Consider the following 23,542-nt stretch of genomic DNA (forward strand, 5'->3'; position numbering starts at 1 on the left):
TGGAGGAAGGAGTCCGTGAAGGACGGTTATCTAAGGATGAAGGCTCTTCTAGCAAACGATATGGGGCATTTGCTAAGAAGAAAGATGGGGAGGCACATGTTATGCAGTCTCATGTTAAATCCAGAAGACCCTCTGCCAAGAGGAAGCCTGTGCGTCATGCCAACAGTCAGCACCAGGTGGCTCACATAGCACCTGTCTTCCGTGATAATCAGCAATATCAGCATCAGCAGCATAATCAACAGCAATCTCAGCAGCATTAGTAGCAACATCGCCCTCAGCAGCAGGCTTATCAGCCTCGCAATAGTAATCCAGCTGGTCCGAATTATGAGAGGAAGAAGATCACTTTCGATCCAATTCCTATGTCATACGCTGAGTTGTATCCCTCTTTGATAGAGCGGAAATTGATTACTCCAAGGGATCCTCCGGCTGTACCTGCTAACCCGCAGTGGTGGTATAAGCCTGATCAGTATTGTGTTTGTCACTCCGGTGCTCCGGGCCATAATGTGGAAAACTGCTTTCCTTTGAAGACTAAGGTTCAAGACCTTATGAGATGCGGCATTCTGAGCTTTGAGGACTCAGGCCCCAATGTTACGAAGAACCCATTGCCCGAACATGAGAAGTCGGTTAACATGGTCCAGGGTTGCCCTGGTAAGTACAAGGTCAAATATGTAAGCCATATTCGACAGTCATTGGTTGAGTTGCATCGTCTGCTGTGTGATTACAGTCATATGGAGCACGACCATGACAAATGCCGTATCTGCTCTGTCAATCGTCTGGGTTGCCGCCAAGTGTGTAGAGAGCTGCAAGACCTGTTGGACGATGGGACTATTGAGATTCTTCAAAACAGAAATGTTGATGAAGACGAACCAGAGGTGAATGTGATTTCCCAGGTGTTCAAAATTCCTGAGCCTGTTGTCATCCGTTATGATGGTAGCAAGCAGAAGGTTTCTCCTTCCCTGATCATCAAGCCTGCAAGCCCTGTGCCTTATTCTTCAGATAGAGCTGTTCCCTTCCGCTATAATCCTGTTGCTGTGGAAGATGGGAAAGAAGTGCCTTTGCCTTCATCCTCCGTTGTGAATATAGCTGATGTGAGCGGACTGACCCGTAGTGGTCGTGTATTTTCAGCGCCGAAGCCGCAGGCTAAGGCTGATTCTGTTGAGCGTCCGGTGGGGAATGCTGTTAATCCTCCGAATCCGGCACTTGCTGTTGCTAAACCCTCCTCTGTACAAAAGACTCCTACTTCTTCTGTTGGCCCTAGTGGCACTGTGAATGAAGACTGTGATGAGATGCTGAGGCTCATCAAGAAGAGTGAGTACAACGTTGTAGACCAGCTTCTACAAACGCCGTCCAAGATCTTCGTGTTATCTTTGCTTCTGAATTCAGAACCCCATAGGGAGGCTCTGCAGAAAGTTCTGGACGTAGCTTATGTTGATCATGACGTCACTATTGAATAATTTGACAGCATTGTTGCAAATATTACTGCTTGCAACACTTTGAGTTTCTGTGACGCTGATCTCCCTGAGGAGGGAAGAGACCACAACATGGCTTTACATATATCCATGAATTGCAAGAGCGACGCCATGTCCAACGTGATGGTGGACACTAGGTCATCTCTAAATGTATTGCCAAAGACCACTATTTCTAGATTGTCATATCAAGGGCCTCCCATAAGGCAGAGTGGTGTTGTTGTCAAAGCTTTCGATGGGTCGCGTAAGACCGTGATTGGGGAAGTTGATCTCCCAATCAAGATTGGACCAAGTGATTTCCAAGTTACCTTTCAGGTTATGGATATCCACCCATCTTATAGCTGTCTCCTTGGTAGACCATGGATTCACGAGGTTGGCGCCGTGACATCCACCCTACACCAGAAGCTGAAATTCGTCAAGAATAAGAAACTGGTTGTGGTAGGGGGAGAAAAGGCTCTCCTGGTTAGCCACTTGTCTTCTTTCTCATATATTGATGCTGAGGATGAAGTTGGAACGCCTTTCCAAGCTTTATCTATTGTTGAGCCGATTGAGAAGAAGTCTCCTTCATTTACTTCCTATCGTGATGCAAAACTGGCCATTGAATGTGGTGCAGTTGCTGGTTTAAGGAAGATGATTGAGCTTGAAGATAACAAATCCCGGGCTGACATTGGCTATTCGTCAGGGGTCTTCAACGACAAAGGTCTGTTCAAGAGTGGAGGTTTCATCCACGCCGATCAAGCTGATGAAGCTGCTGCTATTCTGGAAGAGGATGCAGAGGATACTGGCAATTTTGTCATCCCTGGCGGGATCTGCCACAATTGGGTCACTGTGGATGTTCCTATGGTCATTCATAAGTCAGCGTAATATGTTCACTTTGTTTAAAAACCCTTCTCCCATGCCAAAAGGAGAAGTGATTACATTGTTGGCATCATATATATAATGATATTTCATTCAATAAATTCATGTTAAACATTTGTTTTTCCATTTGTTTTCACTTTTTGCTTTTGCATGAAATCGGTGATCACAAAAAACCCTAAAAACAAGAATAAAAGCAATCTTTTCATCTGCATAATGATTTGTTTGTTTAAATTCTAAAGTTTTTATTATCCAAAATCATTATGCAGGTTGATTCTAAAACCCATTGAACATAATGATCCAACGCCATCTCCCAAATTTGAATTCCCTGTATTCGAGGCAGAGGAAGATGATGTTGAAGAGATTCCTGATGAGATTACCCGTCTCCTTGAGCACGAAGAGAAGATCATTCAGTCGCACCTTGAGAATATGGAAACAGTCAACTTGGGGTCTGAAGATTGTGTTCGAATGGTGAAGATTGGGGCACTCCTTGAAGAGTCTGTGAAGAAGGGGTTGATCAGTTTGGTACGAGAATATTCCGATATCTTTGCTTGGTCATATGAAGACATGCCGGGTCTAGATACAGATATTGTGCAACATTTCCTGCCTCTGAAGCCTGAGTGCGTGCCTGTGAAGCAGAAGCTCAGAAGAACTCATCCAGATATGGCAGTGAAGATCAAAGAGGAAGTTCAGAAGCAAATTGATGCGGGGTTTCTGGTGACTTCTACATATCCTCAATGGGTGGCCAATATTGTGCTTGTGCCTAAGAAAGACGGAAAAGTCCGTATGTGTGTTGATTATAGAGATTTGAATAAAGCTAGTCCAAAAGATGATTTTCCTCTACCACACATCGATATGTTGGTAGATAATACAGCTAAATTCAAAGTCTTCTCATTTATGTACGGATTTTCCGGATATAATCAAATCAAGATGGCACCCGAGGATATGGAGAAGATAACATTCATCACACCTTGGGGAACATTCTGTTATCGAGTGATGCCCTTCGGTTTGAAGAACGCCGGAGCCACGTATCAACGAGCTATGACTACCTTGTTTCATGATATGATGTGTAACACCCTTCTAAATACCCCAAATATTTAATTAAAACAACAACAAATAATTCATACATATCAGAGTAAATATTGCAACTCAAGGGTGTCACATAACAACTTCTTCACAAAATTTCAACATAAAAGCAGTCATGCTCATTATTTAATTCAACATAAAACTCCTTGCAAAATACGCAGCGGATAAAATCATTCAACAACTGTAATATCTTAAAATTAACATTTATTCAACAGATAAAACATCCCGTCCCGATGTTACATCTATCAGAGCATGACCCACTAAAGCATACTAGACTCCGAGCACTAGCTTCTACTCACTCACTGCTCGTTACCTGAAAAATATTGCTGTAAGGGTGAGTTCCTCAATCGATATAACAAATATTATAATTTATCATGTTATGTTAAGTAATTCTACACGTTAAATCACCCTAATTATATCCTGCAGTCATTTACGGCATATCAACTAAAATATCGTGCTCAATCACAACGTCAATACAACTCCATAACAACATACAATGCAACTCAATAACAACATAAAATGCAACTCAATGAGACTCGACTCTTCATGCATGTGGTACCATTTGGAGTAAAACTCCCAACTTAAAATCATTGCCAGTTTAGTGGGCATCAAGGCATAAGCCTTCAACTTTCAACTTAAAATTTTGCCAATCCAGGCCAACGTGGTGTGAGCAAAAGCCCCATAATTTTTGCCAATCCAGGCCAACGTGGTGTGAGCAAAAGCCCCGACTTAATGCATATGAATGTATATGACATGTACGACTTGCGACTTCAACAACATAATAACAACAGCAACACAACAGCTTTTTCAACAAAACAACTTAAAATCAACTTTGGCTCATCAGCCTACAACTTAGTATTTTCAACGAAACAACTTATATTCAACTTTGGCTCATCAGCCTACAACTTAGGATTTTCAACAAAACAACTTATCAACATATTTGCATCAACATTTCACAACATAAAACCCAACAAATTTATTCATCACAATTAACTACAATGGTTCAATCCCAATCACATTTACAACATAAAAATCAACTATTTTTCCACACTGCAAAGTGTTATCAAGTTTCGCTGATGACAAAACCATCGTGCACGTCTACAAATGAGATTGAAGGCTTTGAGTCGACCGTAGGGGTCATCTCAAAGTTCGCGGTCGGCGCAAGGCTCTGCTCTACTGGAGGGAGTCAGCGCAAAGACCCCTTGCGTCGACGCATAGGGTCGACGCTTAACTCACGGGTCGGCGCCAAAATGCCTTGCGTCGACGCATGCAGTCGGCGCATGCCCCACGGGTCAGCGCACGCCGACCCTATGGTCGACCGCTCGCGCGCAGACTCAGATTTTTCTGAGTTATTCCAAGTTCCGTCAGCTTCACGCAGATCAGGTTTTCCGGCCGCTTCCGCATCTAAAACCCTTTCTAAGAAAACCTAATTTGTCTTTAATTTAGTAGTGCCGAATCGAGTTTTTAATTGTGATCCGTGCTATAGGCTAACATTTACGACTCACACAACTATCAATTCAATTTGCAGTTTTTAACACGGTTTATCCAACGTCAATTTCAGCATATACAGTCCCAATTAGGGTTAAATCAACGGCTTCTCACTACCCATGACATGTTAATCTATAATACCCATTAAACGACGATAAACCCCCCCTTACCTGAGATAATCCGGCAATTCTCTAAGCTTTAGCTTTTCCGTTCCTCAACCGTGCTTTTCGGCTCTTTGCCCTTTTTCCTCTTCTCTGCAGCTTCTCTGAGTTTCACGTGAAATTTCTTTGTTAAGAATGAAACCCTTTTCTTTATTCCCACTTATATATATATTCCAATTATTATTATTCCAAAATAATAATGATAATAATAATAATAATAATCCAATAATCCAATTTATTTAATTAAATTAATAATTATATTATCAACTTAATTAAATAATTCTTTTTTCTTTATTTGGGGTGTTACAACTCTCCCCCACTAAAAGAGTTTTCGTCCTCGAAAACATACCTCAAGCAAATAACTCTGGATAGGACTCTTTCATCTGACTCTCCAGCTCCCAAGTCACATTGCCACCTGCTGGTCCTCCCCAAGCTACCTTCACTAAGGCAATCTCTTTACCCCGCAACTGCTTCGACTCTCGATCCTCAATCCTCATAGGCGATGTTTCAACAGTCAGGTTATCTCTCACCTGTACATCATCTACTTGGATCACATGCGACGGATCATGAATATACCTCCTCAACTGAGACACATGAAAAACCTCATGCAAATTCGCAAGTGACGGCGGTAAAGCGATACGATAGGCTACTTCTCCTATCCTCTCCAAAATCTGATAAGGACCAATAAATCGCGGTGTCAACTTCTTCGACTTCAAAGCTCGACCAACACCAGTTATCGGAGTGACACGAAGAAACACATGATCCCCCTCTTGGAACTCAAGTGACTTCCTCCTCTTATCATGATAACTCTTCTGACGACTCTGAGCAATTCTCATCTTCTCCTGAATCATCTTAATCTTTTCCGTAGTTTGTTGAATAATCTCCGGTCCAATCACAGCACTCTCACCGGACTCATACCAACATAACGGTGTCCGACATCTCCTACCATACAAAGCTTCAAACGGTGCCATACCAATACTCGAATGAAAACTATTGTTGTAGGTAAACTCAATCAAAGGCAAATAACAGTCCCAAGCACCTCCTTTTTCCAAAACACAAGCTCTCAAAAGATCCTCTAGTGACTGAATCGTCCTCTCCGTCTGACCATCAGTCTGCGGATGATATGCAGAACTCAATCTCAGCTTAGTTCCCAAAGCCTTCTGCAAACCTTCCCAGAACTTCGATGTAAATCTAGGATCTCTGTCCGAAACAATACTCGACGGAATACCATGCAGACTTACAATCTTCTCAATATACAACTCAGCCAATTTCTCTAACGGATAATCCATTCTGATCGGAATGAAATGAGCCGACTTCGTCAATCTATCCACAATCACCCAAATAGCTTCAAAATTCTTACTTGTCCTCAGTAAACCAGAAACAAAATCCATACTGATACTATCCCATTTCCACTCTGGAATCGCCAACGGTTGCATTAGCCCCGATGGCTTCTGATGCTCAATCTTTGACTTCTGACAAGTCAAACAGGAATAGACAAAACTTGCAATATCTCTTTTCATTCCCGGCCACCAAAATAACTTCTTTAAATCATGATACATCTTCGTAGCTCCAGGATGAATACTCAACCCACTACGATGTCCTTCTTCAAGAATGTTCTTCTTAAGTTCAGTAACATCCGGAACACACACCCGACTACCAAATTTCAAAATACCATTCTCATCAATTCTGAATTCGCCACCTTGACCTTGACTCACTAGAGTCAACTTATCAACCAGAAGCATATCAGATTTCTGACCCTCTCTGATCTCGTCCAGAATACCACTTGTTAACTTCAACATTCCCAATTTAACACTATTGTGAGTACTCTCACACACCAAGCTCAAGTCTCTAAACTGCTCAATTAAATCCAATTCCTTAACCATTAGCATAGACATATGTAATGATTTCCGACTCAATGCATCAGCCACTACGTTTGCTTTACCCGGATGGTAATTCAAACCAAAATCATAATCCTTCAGAAATTCTAACCATCTCCTCTGTCTCATATTCAGCTCTTTCTGATCAAACAAATACTTCAAACTCTTATGGTCACTGAAAACCTCAAATCTTGACCCGTACAAATAATGCCTCCACAACTTCAGAACAAACACCACAGCCGCCAACTCTAAATCGTGCGTCGGATAGTTCCTCTCATGAACCCTCAGTTGTCTCGAAGCATAAGCTATAACCTGCTTATTCTGCATCAACACGCCACCCAAACCCAACAATGAAGCATCACAGTAAACTTCAAATGGTTCCGATGAACTCGGTAATATCAGAATAGGAGCACTAGTTAATCTTCTCTTTAACTCTTGGAAACCTTCTTCACATTTTGAGTCCCAAACAAATGCTTGCCCCTTTCTAGTCAACATCGTCAACGGTAACGCCAACTTAGAAAACCCTTCAATGAACTTCCTATAATAACCAGCCAAACCAAGAAAACTTCGAATCTCAGCAACAGACTTCGGGGCTTCCCACTTAGATACCGCTTCTATCTTAGAAGGATCAACAGCAACACCACCTCTTGAAATCACATGACCAAGAAAACTTACCTCTTCTAACCAAAATCCACACTTGGACAATTTAGCAAATAATTTCTTTCCTCGTAGAACTTCCAAAACCACTCTCAAATGCTCAGCATGCTCTTCTTCCGATTTCGAATACACCAAAATATCATCAATAAATACCACAACAAACTTGTCTAGGTATGGATGGAAAATCCTATTCATATACTCCATAAATACTCCAGGTGCATTAGTTACACCAAAAGGCATTACAGAATACTCATAATGTCCATACCTTGTCCTGAAAGCAGTCTTCTGAATATCCTCAGTCTTCACACGTATCTGATGATACCCAGATCTCAAATCTATCTTGCTGAACACACTTGCACCAACCAACTGATCCATCAAATCATCAATCCTCGGCAAAGGATACCGATTCTTGATCGTCACTTTATTCAGTTGCCTGTAGTCCACACACAACCTCATAGTACCTTCTTTCTTCTTAACCAATAGCACTGGCGCACCCCACGGTGACACACTCGGACGAATAAATTTCTTATCCAACAGATCTTCCAACTGACTCTTCAATTCAGTTAACTCAACAGCAGACATACGGTACGGAGCCATCGATATCGGTCTAGTACCAGGTACCAAATCAATCGAGAACTCCACTTCGCGTTCTGGTGGTAATTCATTCACCTCTTCAGGAAACACATCAGGAAAATCACGCACCACGGCTAGATCACAAATCACCATCTCATCCTTGGCCTCCAAAGTTGCTAACAGCATAAACAACTCTGCCCCATCAGCTACTTCTTCATTCACCTGCCTTGCTGATAGAAACAAACTCTTTCCTTCCTCAATCTCAGGAAAGACTACCGTCTTATCAAAACAATTGATAGAAACTCGGTTGAACACCAACCAGTTCATACCCAGAATAACATCAATCTGCACTAGTGGAAGACACACTAGGTCCATCCCAAAGTCTCTACCAAAAATACTCAAAGGACAATTTAAACAAACCGAAGTAGTAGTCACTGAACCCTTCGCAGGAGTATCAATTACCATACTTCCAAACATCTCAGATATCTCTAACTTAAGTTTCACAGCACAATCCAAAGATATAAAGGAATGAGTCGCACCTGTGTCAATAATAGCTACAAGAGGAAAGCCATTAATATAACACGTACCTCGGATCAAACGATCATCTGCAGAAGTCTCAGAACCCGATAAAGCAAAGACCTTGCCTCCTGACTGATTCCCTTTCTTCGGCTTCCGACACTGACTTCCAATATGCCCTTCTTCGCCACAATTAAAACAAATCACTTCCTTGTGCTTGCAATCAGCTATTGCATGCCCAGTCTTACCACAGCGAAAACACCTCTTCACTTCAGCAGTACATACATTACTCTTATGACCAGCCTGGCCACATTTGAAGCAAACTACACCAGTAGGAGCACCTCCCCTACTAGTCCTCTGAGCCGGAGCAGCTACTTGTTTCCCTTTTCCAGCTGGAACATCATACGGCTTGCCACGGTTTTGATGTTGCTTGCCTCTGCGATCACTGACAATCTTGTAATGAGCATTATTGTCCTCTTCAAATATCCTGCAGCTATCAACCAACTCAGTAAAAATGCGTATCTTCTGATACCCAACAGCCTTCTTAATTTCAGAGCGCAATCCATTTTCAAACTTGATGCACTTTGAAAATTCAGCACCAGCACCAGTGTAATGAGGATAAAATTTGGACAACCCCACAAATTTCGCAGCATAATCCGTGACAGACATGTTTCCTTGCTTCAGCTCAAGGAATTCAATCTCCTTCTTATCACGGACATCCTCTGGATAATACTTCCTCAGAAATTCCCTACGGAATACATCCCAAGTAACGACTTCACCTGCCGCGGTCAACCTCTCGTGAGTCTCTAGCCACCAGTCATCAGCTTCGACTGCTAGCATGTGAGTACCATACCGAACCTTCTGAGCTGGAGTACAATCCATAACACGGAAGATTCTCTCAATCTCTTTCAACCATCCCAAGGCTGCATCTGGATCATGCTTTCCTTTAAACACCGGCGGGTTCTCTCTCTGAAAAGTCGCCAAGCTACGTGATCCAGCATCCCCACCAGCATTTGGCAAGTTCTGCACAGCTTGTGCCATTGCTTGCATTGCGGCAGCCATTGCAGCGTCATTCCTTCCAGCCATTTCAACTTATCAATACAACACAACTTAAAGTTAGATTGGTAACAATACACAATTGTTAGACAAAACGACACGACAACTGGCCGGACGGACCAACCTGCTCTGATACCACTAATGTAACACCCTTCTAAATACCCCAAATATTTAATTAAAACAACAACAAATAATTCATACATATCAGAGTAAATATTGCAACTCAAGGGTGTCACATAACAACTTCTTCACAAAATTTCAACATAAAAGCAGTCATGCTCATTATTTAATTCAACATAAAACTCCTTGCAAAATACGCAGCGGATAAAATCATTCAACAACTGTAATATCTTAAAATTAACATTTATTCAACAGATAAAACATCCCGTCCCGATGTTACATCTATCAGAGCATGACCCACTAAAGCATACTAGACTCCGAGCACTAGCTTCTACTCACTCACTGCTCGTTACCTGAAAAATATTGCTGTAAGGGTGAGTTCCTCAATCGATATAACAAATATTATAATTTATCATGTTATGTTAAGTAATTCTACACGTTAAATCACCCTAATTATATCCTGCAGTCATTTACGGCATATCAACTAAAATATCGTGCTCAATCACAACGTCAATACAACTCCATAACAACATACAATGCAACTCAATAACAACATAAAATGCAACTCAATGAGACTCGACTCTTCATGCATGTGGTACCATTTGGAGTAAAACTCCCAACTTAAAATCATTGCCAGTTTAGTGGGCATCAAGGCATAAGCCTTCAACTTTCAACTTAAAATTTTGCCAATCCAGGCCAACGTGGTGTGAGCAAAAGCCCCATAATTTTTGCCAATCCAGGCCAACGTGGTGTGAGCAAAAGCCCCGACTTAATGCATATGAATGTATATGACATGTACGACTTGCGACTTCAACAACATAATAACAACAGCAACACAACAGCTTTTTCAACAAAACAACTTAAAATCAACTTTGGCTCATCAGCCTACAACTTAGTATTTTCAACGAAACAACTTATATTCAACTTTGGCTCATCAGCCTACAACTTAGGATTTTCAACAAAACAACTTATCAACATATTTGCATCAACATTTCACAACATAAAACCCAACAAATTTATTCATCACAATTAACTACAATGGTTCAATCCCAATCACATTTACAACATAAAAATCAACTATTTTTCCACACTGCAAAGTGTTATCAAGTTTCGCTGATGACAAAACCATCGTGCACGTCTACAAATGAGATTGAAGGCTTTGAGTCGACCGTAGGGGTCATCTCAAAGTTTGCGGTCGGCGCAAGGCTCTGCTCTACTGGAGGGAGTCAGCGCAAAGACCCCTTGCGTCGACGCATAGGGTCGACGCTTAACTCACGGGTCGGCGCCAAAATGCCTTGCGTCGACGCATGCAGTCGGCGCATGCCCCACGGGTCAGCGCACGCCGACCCTATGGTCGACCGCTCGCGCGCAGACTCAGATTTTTCTGAGTTATTCCAAGTTCCGTCAGCTTCACGCAGATCAGGTTTTCCGGCCGCTTCCGCATCTAAAACCCTTTCTAAGAAAACCTAATTTGTCTTTAATTTAGTAGTGCCGAATCGAGTTTTTAATTGTGATCCGTGCTATAGGCTAACATTTACGACTCACACAACTATCAATTCAATTTGCAGTTTTTAACACGGTTTATCCAACGTCAATTTCAGCATATACAGTCCCAATTAGGGTTAAATCAACGGCTTCTCACTACCCATGACATGTTAATCTATAATACCCATTAAACGACGATAAACCCCCCCTTACCTGAGATAATCCGGCAATTCTCTAAGCTTTAGCTTTTCCGTTCCTCAACCGTGCTTTTCGGCTCTTTGCCCTTTTTCCTCTTCTCTGCAGCTTCTCTGAGTTTCACGTGAAATTTCTTTGTTAAGAATGAAACCCTTTTCTTTATTCCCACTTATATATATATTCCAATTATTATTATTCCAAAATAATAATGATAATAATAATAATAATCCAATAATCCAATTTATTTAATTAAATTAATAATTATATTATCAACTTAATTAAATAATTCTTTTTTCTTTATTTGGGGTGTTACATGATGCACAAGGAGATAGAGGTCTATGTCGATGACATGATTGCTAAGTCACGAACGGAAGTTGAACATATTGAACATTTGTTGAAGCTTTTTCAGCGTCTGAGGAAGTTTAGGCTTCGTCTGAATCCGAACAAATGTACATTTGGAGTCTGTTCTGGGAAGTTGTTGGGTTTTATTGTCAGCGAGAGAGGTATTGAGGTTGATCCTGCAAAGGTCAAAGCAATACAAGAGATGCCTGCACTCAAAACTGAAAAGCAAGTCCGAGGTTTTCTTGGCCGCTTGAACTATATTTCCAGATTTATATCCCACATGACTGCCACATGTGCGCCGATATTCAGGCTCCTCCGGAAAGATCAGTCTCATGATTGGACCGAGGATTTCCAGAAAGCTTTCGACAGTATCAAAGAGTATCTGTCTGAACCTCCGATCTTGTCTCCACCTGTAGAAGGAAGACCTCTGATCATGTATCTGATTGTTCTTGAAGACTCGATGGGTTGTATACTCAGTCAACAAGATGAATCGGGAAAGAAAGAATCCGCTATTTACTACCTGAGTAAGAAGTTCACTGATTGTGAGTCTCGATACTCTATGCTTGAGAAGACGTGTTGTGCTTTGGCTTGGGCTGCTAAGCGTTTACGCCAGTACATGATAAATCATACAACTTGGTTGATATCCAGAATGGATCCAATCAAGTATATCTTCAAGAAGCCTGCTTTAACCGGGAGGATCGCCCGTTGGCAGATGTTGTTATCTGAGTATGATATCGAGTATCGAGCTCAGAAAGCTATCAAAGGTAGTATCTTGGCTGACCATTTAGCGCACCAGCCGATTGAAGATGATCAGTCTGTTCAGTACGACTTCCCAGATGAGGAGATTCTGTATTTGAAAATGAAAGATTTGTGATGAGCCAACACTTGATGAAGGTCCAGAACCTGGTTCTAGATGGACGATGGTGTTTGATGGCGCTGTAAATCAGTACGGAAATGGAATTGGGGCAGTAATCATTACTCCTCAGGGCACACATATTCCGTTTACAGCAAGGCTAACTTTCAAATGCACGAATAATATGGCTGAGTACGAAGCCTGCATTATGGGATTAGAAGAATGCATTGATTTGAGGATCAAGTACCTCGATGTGTATGGTGATTCGGCCCTAGTTATCAATCAGATCAAGGGAGAGTGGGAGACGAATCAACCTGGTCTCATTCCATACAGAGATTATGCGAGGAGGATTTCAACGTTCTTTACTGAAGTTGACTTTCATCATATTCCTCGAGAAGATAATCGGATGGCAGATGCGCTTGCTACGCTTGCTTCCATGATTGTAGTCAAGTATTGGAATGAAGTTCCCAACATCACCGTGATGCGTTTGGATAGACCAGCTCACGTGTTTGCAGTTGAAGAAGTGAATGATGACAAGCCTTGGTATTTTGATATCAAGAATTTCCTCCAGAACCAGGTCTACCCGCCAGGGGCATCTGTGAAAGATAGGAAAACTTTGAAAAGGTTGTCAGGCAGTTTCGACCTCAATGGCGAAGTGCTTTATAAGAGGAATTTTGACATGGTTTTGCTCAGATGCGTGGATAGACACGAAGCAAACCTGTTGATGACTGAGGTCCATAAGGGTTCATTTGGTACTCATTCCAATGGACATGCCATGGCTAGAAAGATGTTAAGAGCAGGCTACTATTGGCTGACAATGGAGTCTGACTGCTGCAAATATGTGAAGAAATGTCACAAGTGTCAGATTTACGCGGATAAGATTCATATTCCTCCGACACTTCTGAATGTGATTTCATCACCATGGCCTTTCTCTATGTGGGGAATTGACATGATCGGCATGATTGAAGCGAAAGTGTCCAACGGACACAGGTTTATTCTCGTAGCAATTGATTACTTCACCAAATGGGTTGAAGCGGCGTCGTATGCTAATGTGACCAGGCAGGTGGTCGTGAAGTTTGTCAAGAATCAGTTGATATGCCGTTATGGTGTGCCTGATAAGATCATTACTGATAATGGATCTAACTTGAACAACAAGATGATGGAAGAGTTGTGCGCTGAGTTCAAGATTGCACACCATAATTCCTCTCCTTACAGACCCAAGATGAATGGGGTTGTTTAAGCTGCTAACAAGAATACCAAGAAGATTATCCAGAAGATGACAGTCACGTACAAAGATTGGCATGAGATGCTGCCATTTGCTTTGCATGGATATCATACATCTGTCCGCACTTCAACAGGGGCAACCCCTTTTTCTCTTGTTTATGGCATGGAGGTTGTTCTCCCAGTAGAGGTGGAGATCCCATCAATGAGAGTCTTGATGGAAGCCAAGTTGACTGATGCCGAATGGATTCAGAGTCGTTATGACCAGTTGAATCTGATCGAAGAGAAGCGATTGACTGCCATGTGCCATGGTCAGTTATATCAGCAGAGAATGAAGAAAGCGTTCGATAAGAAGGTCAAGCCTCGTGTGTTCCGAGAAGGTGACCTCGTGCTCAAGAAAGTCCTGTCTTTCGCGCCCGATTCTAGGGGCAAGTGGACTCCAAACTATGAAGGTTCATATGTTGTCAAGAGAGCCTTTTCAGGCGGTGCTCTGATGCTCACAACTATGGATGGGGAGGATTTCACTCGTCCTGTGAATTCAGATGCAGTCAAGAAATACTTCGCCTAAAAAGAAAAACAGAATAGCTCGCTAAGTTGAAAACCCGAAAGGGCGGATTAGGCAAAAATGAGCGTCTCGGTGGAAAACCCGAAAGGGCAATCCAGGAAAAAGTTAGAGACATGAAAAAGAATATTTGCATCCCGCTAGATTGAGTACCTCACCCTGGGGTAATCTAGGCAAAAATTAGGGATTTGGCAAGTAACTGCATCCTGACAAGACTTTCTGTTTCACAACTGTCTTTTCGTCAGAGATTCTCGCTCAGTCATCGTCAACTGAAGTTTCAAATACATCGAATTCAAATTGGTGGAGAAATGGTCATTATGTTCAATGTAGCCCTCTTCCAATATATATCACCGATTTCAAACTTGTACAGATCTATGGAGTCTTGCCATTTGCAGGCTACCATTCCATCAAATAAATTTGAGCTTTTATCCAATTATTTGCACTCTTATTTGTTTCATTTCAACAAATGTTTTGCATGTTTTAATTGATAAAATGTCATTGTTTTAAACAATAAAAAATTTCAAAATTTGTTTTAAACAAAGTGAACATTCACAATGATGAAAGGATACTTAAGAATTTCTCAGTGCTCTCCCAAGGGTGGCATGTTTTCCAACAGGGTAAGACATTTGTTCATATTCCTGGCATGGATGTATCCTCTTTCTCCAGATTGTTGTTGGGTTGCTCCCCAAGCAGAGCTTCTGTTGAGATTTTGTGTTCCCAGAGCAGAGTGCTTGTTGGAAACTTCGGTATTCCTCTCCAGTAGCATTCTCTCCCCAGCATGGGTGCTTTCCTTTTGGAAGATTCAGTAGTTGGTGGGTTGACATCCCGGTACTTCATCGTTTTCCTCAGTGAAGTCGCCAGCGGAGTTGTTGGTATGATGTACTTCATCTATGCTATCTCTCCCCTTCAGGGTGTTTGTTGAGGTTTTCACCTCACCTCCCTTCAGCATAGCAGTGATTCTTTCCTCCTCAGCAGTTGTGATTTCTTTTGGAAGGTTCAGTACTTGGTGGTTGATCTCCAGTTCTCCTTCTCTGTCTCAGATAAATCCCCAGTAGATTTGTGGCATGGTGGATTGTATCTGTAATGGTCCCTCCCTGCAGAGATTGGGTGATTTCCTGATGCTTTTGATCCCTAGTAGAGTTGCTTGTGTGGTAGAATCTACATGTGTGATCTGTTTTCCCTCAGTGGACTCGTCCCTAATGGAGTTGCTGACAGTATCCCCAGTAGAGTTGCTTGTGCGGCCAGATTCTACTTGAGTGGTCTGTTTTTTTTTTTGCCTGTGCAGTAAACTCCTGTTTCCCAGTTGAGACTGATGATCCCCCCTGCAGGAATCTCGTGATTTCTCCACTTCCTCAACAGAGTTGCTTTGGTGGCAGTTCCTGCCTGTTGTGAACTTATGTTCCCCAGTTGGGTTGATTGATGATCCATCACTCAGAGATTTTTGTGATTTCTCTGATATCTCTGATTTTCCCAGCAGATCTTTGCTTTTTAGCATTCAGATCTCCAGCAGATTGGCTTTCCAGTTGGATTTCTTGGATTTTCCTCTGGAAGTGTAGTACCGGGCGTTTGATTCTTGGACCTGTTTGTGTTAGAAATGTCTATTTTGTCAGCATTCATCATACATAAATCACACATATTCATGCATATTTTTAACATTTGGATATCCATGTTGCATTTCTTGCCATATATCTTTGTTTGTTGTTTCCTGCTGATTAGTGATATAGATCTCTCCAATTGATCTCCCCAAGCAGATGTCGGGTGTTTAATCTCTCAATATAGAGTCAACCCCATAAGCAGAAAGTGTCTGTCTTTTCTTCTGCAGTTCCTCACTGAGATATATCCTCGTGGATGACGGTTGTTCCGTTTCCTCCCAACACATACATTGGGATGGGTTCCCTTTTGAGTTCTTTCCTCATTAGGATGAGTCTTGATTCAGTTTGCCTTTTTGGTTTGATCCTGAATTGACCTTTTTTGTTTTCAACTGTCTCTTGTGCTTCTCTGTGGAATAAATGAATAAATTGCCCAGTAACCGACAATAGTTCATTTTATCCCCAGCGGAGTTTGGGCCTTCTACCTAGTAACCGGTAGTTGTAAGTCCTATCCTTTGTGGCCTTCTACCCAGTAACCGGTAGTTATAAGTCCTATCCTTTGTGGCCTTCTACCCAGTAACCGGTAGTTATAAGTCCTATCCTTTGCGGTTTTCTACCCAGTAACCGGTAGTTGTAAATCCTATGTACCTTTTTCCCTCTTTGCGGAATCTGTGGTTGTTTACCCAGAGATTGGTATTTGTGAACTTTTTGTTCCTCGGCAAGAGTCGGTGGTTTTCTACCCAGTATTCGGTAGTCGTAAATCCTATTTTCTTGCTCTCCAGCAGTTTGTGGTTTTCTACCCAGTAACTGCTAGTCATAAACCCTATTTTGTTTTCCCCGTGCGGAGTTGTGATCCTTTCACTCCCCACGCAGAGGCTTTGGTTTTCTACCCAGTATTCGGTAGTTGTAAACCCTATTTTTGTATCCTCATCAGAGTTTTGGCCCTCTACCCAGTAACTGGTAGTTGTAAGTCCTATCTCTTTTTCCCTAGCAGAGGTAACCTTTGTGGTTCATCCTGGTTGATGGTGGATTTTGCGGTCTTCTACCCAGTATTTGGTAGTTGTAAATCCTATGTTGTTGTTGTCTCCCTATTGGAGTCTGTGCTTTCTTGTGGATAATTGTCGTATGCTAGCAATTTTATCCTCAGCTGAGTCTTTGGTTTTCTACCCAGTAGTCGGTAGTGGTAAACCTCTTGTTTCCTCAGCCAGAGTCTTTGGTCTTCTACCCAGTATTCGGTAGTTGTAAACCCTTTGTTCTCCCCTTTGCAGAGTTAACCTTATTGTTCATCCTAACCGATGATGGTTACTCTTTGTGGTTATCTTCATCCAGTATTCGATGTTGATATTCCCTTGTCTGGGTAATTGCTCTGAGTAAGCAATTGTATCCCCAGTATGTTTTTGTGGATAATTGCCGTATGCTAGCAGTTTTATCCTCAGCGGGTCCTTTCACCGTATGCCAGTGATTTGTTCCCCGGATCATTGATTTTGTATCAATGCATCCATGGTGAGTCCTCTTTCATTTACCCTTTTGTTGGTAATGATTGTCGCTCCCTTTGATTGGTCATCATTATATACCTAGTTTTGGTATCCCGATGCCTTTCTTGTCGGATGATTTATCCTTTATTAACCCATTAACCGGTTGTGGATAATCTTCCATGCGAGTATACTATCCACATTCTGACGGTAATGGATAATATATCTCATGCACTCTTCAGTCGAAGCCTGTTGTGTTTCCCCAGTCGAGTAAGATTCGTGTTTCCTTTTGCGGAATCGAATGTTCATTTCTTCCCCTCTTTTTTGAGCGTATCTCCCAGTAACCGGTGATATGTCTCCCGGATAATTGTCGTATGCTTGCAATTTATCCCCAGCGAGTTATCTTTCATTTGCCCTGTTGTTGTTGGTAACGATTGTTTCTCTTTTTGGTTGGTCACCTATTATATACCCAGTAACCGGTATCTCTGGTGTCTCTTCCTTTTCGAGTATATTATTCACGTTCTGACGGTAATGAATAATATATCTCATGCGCTCTTTGGTTGGAGTCCTTTGTGGATTTTCCCCAATGGAGTAAGATTCGTATTCTTTGTAGAATCGAATATCCATCCTTTGACAAGTTTGCGTTTTGCTCTCTTCAGGATGATGAGTGTTTTGGCAGTAAAAACCAATTCACGTTTTCGGTCGGTCACCTATTATATACCCAGTAACCGGTATCCCTGGTGTTCCTTCCATGCGAGTATATTATCTACGTTCTGACGGTAATAGATAATGTATCTCATGCGAGTATACTATCCATGTTCTGACGGTAATGGATAATATATCTCATGAACTCTTTGGTTGAAGCCTTTTGTCCTTCCCCATTTGAGTAAGGTTCGTTTTCCCGTTGCGGAGTCGAATGTCCATCCTGTAAGTCGATTTTCTTTTTCAAGCCCTCCTTTTGGATGATGAGTGTTTTGGCATATAAAACCAATTCACGCCTTTGGTCGGTCACCTATTATATACCCAGTAACCGGTATCCCTGGTGTTCCTTCCTTTTCTGCTCCCTATTATGACCTTGGTCCCCTATGGAGTCAGATTTTCCTGAGTTGATGTACCTTTTTCAGGTCTTTCTCAGATGTTTGGTTGATTGATATCTCCCACCCTTATACCGGTCTTAGATATTCATTCTTCCTGAGCTTGTTGTTCTTTTACCCAGTAACCAGTGTTTAGATCACATGTCTCTTTGAGCTTGTTACCCAGTAACCGGTAACACCTCATCTTGCAGATTTTCTCCAGGAGAGTCTCTTTGTTAAGACATTCCCCAGTGGAGTTGCTGTTGTGATTTTACCCTTTTGCTATATTGGCGTTTTCCCCAATATATGCAATTTTCCCCGGCAAGGAGGTTCTATGTAAATTTTTTTCCCCAGTCCGCGTCCGGATTTTTATCCGAAGTATCCTTTGTGGTCAGCTTGAGTCTTTCCAATGGATGTGTTCCCTTTGGAAACTTCTTCTTTTTCCCGGTTTGAGTCCTTTACTCCCCAGTGGGTCTCGAGTCGAGTCGTGTCCTGCTCACGCAGTGTCAGTTCTTGTTTCCCTAATTCAGAGTCGTGTCCTGCTCACGTAGTTTTTCCTATCCCCATGAGAGTCCTGTTAGAGTCTCTGTTCCTGGTGAGTGTATTACTCTGATGGATCGTCTTTTTTCTTCTTGTGGACGTATTCCCCACAGAGTTGGTTTGTTTTGCATTCATACATTTGCATCATGAGGTCTCTTAGGGACCAAAATTTGCCTCATTATTGTTATTTAAGCCCATTCTACCGCGTCGAAATGAATATTTTGTAAGTTGTAAATGCGCCTAAGAGGGGGGGGGGTGAATTAGGTGGTTAAAAATTCTTCGAACTTGTTTCCGGTTTTTGGTTATTTTACGTTTAAGTGCGGAAAGATAAATTGCGGAAAGTAAAAAGACACCGGAAATTATAGTGGTTCCCTTCACAATCCGAAGGTACATCCACTCCCCTTTCCACACGAAAGAGATTTCACTATAGTTAGAATTATGGTACAGCCTATTCACACCAACGGTGATGCCTACTATCTAACCTATAGGTAAACAAGTGTATGAAGAACAATCCTCTTCAACACCAACCCTTGTGTCCAACAATCCTGGATCACATGTCAAACAGAAATAAATCTTTTGATAATTATAACAAAGTGTAGTATTATCAATCTTCTCTTGATTGATCTTCTCCTTAGATAAATAATTCACTCAATGAATAATATACAAGTGTTCAACAAAAATAGAATGAGATGAAACTTTGATTATGAACACTTTTAAAAATATTGAAGGAAAATATGAAAGAGTGATTATTTTAAGTTTGTATGAAAATTCTTGGAGGTGAAAATTCATTTTGAAAATTTAAGAATTTATATTGCCAAAACACCTTTTCAAAGAGGTATCATTTTCTCCATAAACATTGATGAAAATATATAATTTTTCAAAAACATTTTCACTGCAATGAACAGTGTTAACCGGTTAACCAAATGGGTTAACCGGTTAACGCATACAACGTTAACGCAGGATTTCAAAAAACTGGGTTGTTAACCGGTTAACCCATATGGTTAACCGGTTAACACTATTGAAATGCAGAAAAATACTTTAAGAAAATTGTGTCTTGCATTTCAATGTGTTAACAAACGGTTATGTTTAAAAAAACAAATGCAGATCATGATTGTTGAACACTTGTATACTAATCTAAGAGTGAGTTAGATATACCTAAGAAGTGAATCAACAATCTTGCAAACGGTTGACTTGAAAAAGGAGCTTGATCAAAAAGTTCCTCATGCGTATGTGGCTTGATCACTTTGATGCTTGAAATATCTTTGAAGCTCTTCTCTTTTTGCATTGATGAATGTTGTCTTCATCAAAATACTTCTTGGATTGAAGCTTGCTTCTACAATCTCCCCCTTTTTGATGATGACAACCACTTTGAGATAGATGCTTGAGAGTGAAGTTTCTCTAAGTTGATTCTCCCCCTAACTTTAAGAACTCCCCCTAAATGAGAGGCATACAAAATTCTGCATAGAGAAACCATTAGAGAAACAAGTCTTCTCCCCCTTTGGCATTAGCAAAAAGGAAGAGACTTATGAAAAAAGGAAAAGTATACAAGCATACACACATTTTGTGATCATTAGATAAGCATTCAAGAACATATTATGACAGAATAAAAATGGATTAAAAGTTAAGTGTACGGTAAGCATAATTAGCATAAACATAGTTTAACAACAAAAACAATAGAACAACACATAACAGGAACATAGAAAAAACATAATGCTTTAATCTTCTTCCGAACTGTCCTCATTCTCCTCGCCTTCCGCTTCACTACCGGCTTCACCTTCATCATCTTCCATGGGAAGGTTGCGGGAACTTAACACTAGGTTCTGAAGACTTTTGATAGCGCGGGTGGTTTCACGGTGTTGGCTCATCATGGTGGTGTAAAGGAACTCGTTTGTAATGCCACCTTCCGGAATAGGGAAGTTTGAAGAAGAAGACCCGTCATCATACTTGTAGGAACCGTCATTGCATTGAATAATCCCAGTATTCTTCATAATGGTAACGCCGTTGATTTCATTGGCGGTAGTGGTCATAGCCAGAAACGGTTCTCTCCCGATTTCCATGTCTGTTAATTCCAAAATCCTTGAGATAAGACGACCGTATGGCAGCCTTGTTTTGAGAGATAGTTGTTGTTTCAGATGATACATCATAGTAGGTAGCCAATTAATTCTGATTTTGTTCTTCACAGCAAATAGAACTTGCATCTCCAAATCATTGATTTGTGAAAGGTTTGAATCCTTTGGTAGCAAGACATGGCAAATAACATAATGCAGCATTCGATCATCAACCGACAGGTTCTTAGCATAACAGAGTATGCGAGAAGTGCGCTGTCCCGACACAACAACATCCCTTGGAAATCTACAGATGGAGTAGTAGTATTCCATTTTATCATATTGAGCCCATTTTCCTTCATCATGATTAACACCTTTCCGAAGAAAAAATCCTGAATAGGGAATCTTAAGAGACGCAGCCAGCGACCTTAGGTCTGTTACAATTTCACAATCTCTCACAGTGGCAGACAACATATGTTGATCATCATCATTCAGATTTAAAGTAAAATGGTTCAGAAAAGATTTTACCAAATCAGTATAAATTTTGCCATTATCAGTTATGAACGCATGCAACCCTTGATATCTCAACAGCTCAGGAAAAGAGAAGGTAGTGAAGGATTTGAGATTCACATACTTACCCTTGAGCAAATGTCTAACCCTGACTCTGAAATCCATTCTCCTCTTCTTTGCTGTTTCCATTTGCACTTCTTCCTCTTCACTGCTAGATGCCGATACAAGAGCCTTTTCTCTTCTTGGAGGAGCCATGGGGAAAAGGAGGGTGCTAGGGTTTTGAGAGGATTTTTTGGGATTTTGAGAGTTAATAAGAGAGTATGGTTGAGTGGGATTTAATGGGTTTTAAGAAACAACACTCAAGAAGGTTGAAAATTGAATGAAATGAGATGAAGGGTTTATGGTGAGTAATGAGGGAGGAGAGAGTTATGAGGTGTAGGTGAAAGAGTAAAGCACATGCATTTAACATAAACACACATATCACTATAAAATTTGAATTTAAAAAAAATATTAAAATTAAAAATCTGTATTCAAAACGTTAACGCAGAAGTGCTGTTTTGGAGGTGTTAATCGGTTAACCTATACCGTTAACCGGTTAACGGACTGAAAATTTTCAAAAATAAAAGAAAAACAGCAGCTCTATTTTGAAGAATCGGGAAAAGATTTTTACAAAAATTTTACACAAAGTATTAGCGCTTACAATACGCAACTTTCGATTTAAAAATATTTTAAAACGGATAATATTTGGACATGCGAAAGTAAGAAAAACGGAAAACGGCGAAAAAGAAGTGCTAGCATTGCATAACATAAAAATTGAAAGTAAACACATTTTTAGCAACTATACCACATAACAAGTAATTTGAAGACAAGGTTAGATGTCACCTTCATTGAGAATACCAAGTTCTCGCCGAATCTTGAAGAATTGCTCTTTAGCCAATGGTTTTGTGAATATGTCAGCGAGTTGGTTATGTGTATCCACGAACGTAACATCTTTTGAGAAATTGATCCGGAACCCTTTGTCACACAATTGACTTATGCTAAGTAGGTTGTGCTTTAGGCCTTCAACAAAAAGGACATCTTCGATGATGGTAAAAGGAGGTGCTCCAATGGTTCCTACTCCAAGGATCTTTCCTTTAGTGTCATCACCGTGTGTAACATATCCCTTGGCCTTTAAAGATAGATGTGAAAATTTGTCGATATCGCCCGTCATATGCTTTGAACAACCGCTATCAAGATACCATTGATTCGAGGTTGTCTTCAAGCATACCTACAAAACAAAATCAAGTTTTGTTGGGTACCCAAATTGCTTTGGGTCCTTGGTAGTTAGTACCCTTTTTAATCCACACATAATGCCCTTTTGGAACGCTAAAGTTTCGCACATAACAAGCATTAGGTGTGTGCCCTTTGATTCCACAATAAAAGCAAGTAGGTTGAAAATCACTTCATAATCTAGGAACATAATTCTTCTTCTTAGCCATCATTTTCTTATTATGACTTTGATGCATATTTTTAGAATTGTTTACTTTCTCTTTAGCAACTTGTTCACTTGCTTTGACAAAAATGGTCTTATTTGTGCTTGGTTTAGAAAACTTAGAATATCCTAATCCACTTTTATCATTAGAATACCTTTGGTGCTTAAGAATTTCTTCCAACCCAATTTGACCTTTTTCATATCTTTCTAAAACTCTTTTAAGTTGAACAATTTGAAAAGATAAAGATTCACAATTCTTACATGCAAGACTTTGTTTTTCATCCATCAACTTTTGTTTTCCACTTTCAATATATTTTTCCAAAGCAATA

This window comes from Lathyrus oleraceus, chromosome 1 (genome assembly GCF_024323335.1).
Source record: "Lathyrus oleraceus cultivar Zhongwan6 chromosome 1, CAAS_Psat_ZW6_1.0, whole genome shotgun sequence".
Taxonomy (NCBI): Eukaryota; Viridiplantae; Streptophyta; class Magnoliopsida; order Fabales; family Fabaceae; genus Lathyrus; species Lathyrus oleraceus.